The sequence below is a fragment of the Schistocerca serialis genome, unplaced genomic scaffold (assembly GCF_023864345.2).
Source record: "Schistocerca serialis cubense isolate TAMUIC-IGC-003099 unplaced genomic scaffold, iqSchSeri2.2 HiC_scaffold_1016, whole genome shotgun sequence".
Lineage (NCBI taxonomy): Eukaryota > Metazoa > Arthropoda > Insecta > Orthoptera > Acrididae > Schistocerca > Schistocerca serialis.
Window position 1 is genome coordinate 20,001 of NW_026047202.1, and position 5,000 is coordinate 25,000.

The 5,000-nt window shown below is 51.9% G+C and overlaps 1 non-coding gene across 1 annotated transcript in view; it reads left to right on the forward strand.

Annotated features, from left to right (window-relative positions):
- Positions 1-3,929: 3,929 nt before the first annotated feature.
- The window catches only part of LOC126429409 (small subunit ribosomal RNA), a 1,909-nt gene continuing 838 nt past the window's right edge, over positions 3,930-5,000 (forward strand). The window contains exon 1 of the ribosomal RNA XR_007576931.1: positions 3,930-5,000. This exon is cut by the window's right edge and continues 838 nt beyond it. This is a non-coding gene — a ribosomal RNA (small subunit ribosomal RNA).

Consider the following 5,000-nt stretch of genomic DNA (forward strand, 5'->3'; position numbering starts at 1 on the left):
GTAATAGATGCAGAGCCATCAGAATACAGATAATATATACAACCGTCCCTATACATGCTGAAAGACTCTGCACACAATGAGAACCACACGTCAGCCAGACACTCTTATCACACACTACTCTCTTATCACACACAATATCTAACCACCAGCATGGAAGAACATCCAGTGCATCCTCTCCGCCACATGACACAATCCACACTATCATTACCAGACCGGGAGGTCCACCCAGAAAACACAATATCCCACCCTTCCGACATCCGCACATTGCTCAGCTAAGCCACGAACACCCACACATGTCCTACACAGTGGTGCACCCAACATCACAATACTGCCTCCTGTCACAGCACACAAACAATGGCAGGAATGAAAGACACAGATCTGCCACAACCATGGAATCGGAGCGCCGCCTGTCATGAGCCAAAAGTGCATCCTGACGTGACAAATCGGATAATACCGCAGGCATCCAATTACGATAATCACTATCAACGAACCTGCCGCCCCCCCCCCCAATACACCTTTCCCTACAACAATGTGTATCTGAACCTACGCTATATCGTACCTTAACCTAACCTATATCGTACCTTAACCTAACCTATATCGTACCTTAACCTAACCTATATCGTACCTTAACCTAACCTATATCGTACCTTAACCTAACCTATATCGTACCTTAACCTAACCTATATCGTACCTTAACCTAACCTATATCGTACCTTAACCTAACCTATATCGTACCTTAACCTAACCTATATCGTACCTTAACCTAACCTATATCGTGCCTTAACCTAACCTATATCGTGCCTTAACCTAACCTATATCGTGCCTTAACCTAACCTATATCGTGCCTTAACCTAACCTATATCGTGCCTTAACCTAACCTATATCGTGCCTTAACCTAACCTATATCGTGCCTTAACCTAACCTATATCGTGCCTTAACCTAACCTATATCGTGCCTTAACCTAACCTAATTTGTGCCTTAACCTAACCTAATTTGTGCCTTAACCTAACCTAATTTGTGCCTTAACCTAACCTAATTTGTGCCTTAACCTAACCTAATTTGTGCCTTAACCTAACCTAATTTGTGCCTTAACCTAACCTAATTTGTGCCTTAACCTAACCTAATTTGTGCCGTAACCTAACCTAATTTGTGCCGTAACGTAACCCATGTTGTGCCGTAACGTAACCCATGTTGTGCCGTAACGTAACCCATGTTGTGCCGTAACGTAACCCATGTTGTGCCGTAACGTAACCCATGTTGTGCCGTAACGTAACCCATGTTGTGCCGTAACGTAACCCATGTTGTGCCGTAACGTAACCCATGTTGTGCCGTAACGTAACCCATGTTGTGCCTTAACCTAACCCATGTTGTGCCTTAACCTAACCCATGTTGTGCCTTAACCTAACCCATGTTGTGCCTTAACCTAACCCATGTTGTGCCTTAACCTAACCCATGTTGTGCCTTAACCTAACCCACGTTGTGCCTTAACCTAACCTACGTTGTGCCTTAACCTAACCCATGTTGTGCCTTAACCTAACCCATGTTGTGCCTTAACCTAACCCATGTTGTGCCTTAACCTAACCCATGTTGTGCCTTAACCTAACCCATGTTGTGCCTTAACCTAACCCATGTTGTGCCTTAACCTAACCCATGTTGTGCCTTAACCTAACCCATGTTGTGCCTTAACCTAACCCATGTTGTGCCTTAACCTAACCCATGTTGTGCCTTAACCTAACCCATGTTGTGCCTTAACCTAACCCATGTTGTGCCTTAACCTAACCCATGTTGTGCCTTAACCTAACCCATGTTGTGCCTTAACCTAACCCATGTTGTGCCTTAACCTAACCCATGTTGTGCCTTAACCTAACCCATGTTGTGCCTTAACCTAACCCATGTTGTGCCTTAACCTAACCCATGTTGTGCCTTAACCTAACCCATGTTGTGCCTTAACCTAACCCATGTTGTGCCTTAACGTAACCCATGTTGTGCCTTAACGTAACCCATGTTGTGCCTTAACGTAACCCATGTTGTGCCTTAACCTAACCTATAATGTGCCTTAACCTAACCTAAAGTGCGCCGTAACCTAAACTATATTGCGCCTTAACCTGACGCACGTTGTCGCTGAACCTGCTCTGTAATTGTTATGCAACCCGTTAAAGTAGTGTAGTGTTGCCTAACCGCAACCCTCGCAATATAGTTCGCTACTCGCACTGCCCGGTCCCCTGTGTATCGCGTCATGTTAAACACCTTGCAGGTGTTGCTGACTTTCCACATGCTCCTGCTATACACTGTAGTGTGGATAGCAGCAGGACGTACATGCCCCCCCCCCTTCCCCCCTGCCTTCGCAAGCTGGTCGGTGAGAAGTTTGCATGTTCAATGCCCTTCGCATGCCGACGTACTCAGCCTACGTTGTGGTACGGCCTGTCACCTGTCCGCCGATGTACGCAAAACCCACAAACTGTACTGCACATTGCTCCGTATGTACTGAATGATACATCGTGGCCCATGTGACCGTATGACGACAGCGCCTAGCAACGGCGGACCATACAGTCCAAATATTGTGCACGCAGCTACGTGTCGTCTCCCTATAAGAGCTGGATTGCAGTGTGGTACGCCATACAGACGTGTGGGAGGAACGGACGCCCTGGATGGCGATCAGCATGAGCAGTCTGTTGATGTAGTGGAGCGTGTATTCGGACGTAGTCGTCTCTTCTCACACACCGTGATAGCATGTTGCACCGCGTTCCACATCTGCGACATGCTGCAGAGGCGGGCTGACAGTCGTTCGCGCAATGGACACCGCATACGTACGGGGTCTACCTTCCACGTGTTCTCTAGGCGTGCACATGTTGTTGCGTCTATGTGGGCAGACGTAGTGTGTTGTGACACCTGACACAGGCATGCAATACTCGTTGCAAATGGCGATGGACGTGTACGTTTGCTGGTGACGTTACGCAAATGAACAACCGGTAACCCGTTGTGGTGCGGTTGTTCTCGCTAGAGGTGAATCAGTGTTGGCGACGATCGGTCGAGCTATTAACCGGTTGTTTCAGGGATACCCACCATGCCCACGAACGTGAAAGGGGACCCACCATGCCCACGAACGTGAAAGGGGATCTGGGTGTGAGGCGATACGCGGCGGTGGCTGGGTGGGACCGTCCCCGGCCGGTGAGGGGGGGCCGCCCGGCGTGCTGGCAGCGCGGTGCGTGGGCGCACGCGCTACAGCCGGCTGGTGGGGGCGGCCGGTGGCAGGCGCGCCGGCCGACGGACGCGGCAGGCGGCGCAGCTGCGCGCCGGCGCCCCCTGCTCGCGGCGCCTTGCGGCCAAAGTAGGTCCTCGCGGGCCCGGTGCGAAGCGCGGTGGCCATCTGCAGTGTGCTGGTCCGATTGAGGACTTTGTGCGCTGAGGATGCGCCGCCGCCCGGCGCTCGGCGCCGCGACGCCGTCTGCTGCTCGGTCGCCCCAGCGGTTCTCGCAGGTGGTTTGTATCGCAGCTGTGCGGACGTGTTGGCGCGTGCGCTGTGCTGGGAGAGTTCGCTTCGGCACCCAAGTAGGGCTTTTGTCCTTCTGTGGCGCTGGCGTTGGAGCTGCCGGTCACCGTAGGTGGCGCGTGTTGTCTCCCGCCGGCAATGCCACGACAGCACGCTCCCGGGCCTCTGTCGGCAGCGGCAAGCTCAGTTGGGAGCACGGGTGGTCGCACCTAAAGCGTCTACTCGCCTAACTCCGGGCGATTGCGCCTCTCTCGAACCCGACCAAGTACTTAGGACGGCGCTGCGCGCCGCCGGGACCTGAGAGGGTTTCGAGGTGTGTTGTGCAGGGGAGCTCAGCCTCCTCCTGTTTGCAGAATAATTGAGCGGACGCTTGCGTGTTCGCGCGGGCCCCCGGGACACACTCCCGGGCGGCCGGCTGCTCAGCTCTAGTTGACGCAGCTCCCTGGTTGATCCTGCCAGTAGTCATATGCTTGTCTCAAAGATTAAGCCATGCATGTCTCAGTACAAGCCGCATTAAGGTGAAACCGCGAATGGCTCATTAAATCAGTTATGGTTCCTTAGATCGTACCCACGTTACTTGGATAACTGTGGTAATTCTAGAGCTAATACATGCAAACAGAGTCCCGACCAGAGATGGAAGGGACGCTTTTATTAGATCAAAACCAATCGGTCGGCTCGTCCGGTCCGTTTGCCTTGGTGACTCTGAATAACTTAGGGCTGATCGCACGGTCCTCGTACCGGCGACGCATCTTTCAAATGTCTGCCTTATCAACTGTCGATGGTAGGTTCTGCGCCTACCATGGTTGTAACGGGTAACGGGGAATCAGGGTTCGATTCCGGAGAGGGAGCCTGAGAAACGGCTACCACATCCAAGGAAGGCAGCAGGCGCGCAAATTACCCACTCCCGGCACGGGGAGGTAGTGACGAAAAATAACGATACGGGACTCATCCGAGGCCCCGTAATCGGAATGAGTACACTTTAAATCCTTTAACGAGTATCTATTGGAGGGCAAGTCTGGTGCCAGCAGCCGCGGTAATTCCAGCTCCAATAGCGTATATTAAAGTTGTTGCGGTTAAAAAGCTCGTAGTTGGATTTGTGTCCCACGCTGTTGGTTCACCGCCCGTCGGTGTTTAACTGGCATGTATCGTGGGACGTCCTGCCGGTGGGGCGAGCCGAAGGCGTGCGACCGCCTCGTGCGTGCTCGTGCGTCCCGAGGCGGACCCCGTTGAAATCCTACCAGGGTGCTCTTTATTGAGTGTCTCGGTGGGCCGGCACGTTTACTTTGAACAAATTAGAGTGCTTAAAGCAGGCAAGCCCGCCTGAATACTGTGTGCATGGAATAATGGAATAGGACCTCGGTTCTATTTTGTTGGTTTTCGGAACCCGAGGTAATGATTAATAGGGACAGGCGGGGGCATTCGTATTGCGACGTTAGAGGTGAAATTCTTGGATCGTCGCAAGACGAACAGAAGCGAAAGCATTTGCCAAGTATGTTTTCATTAATCAAGA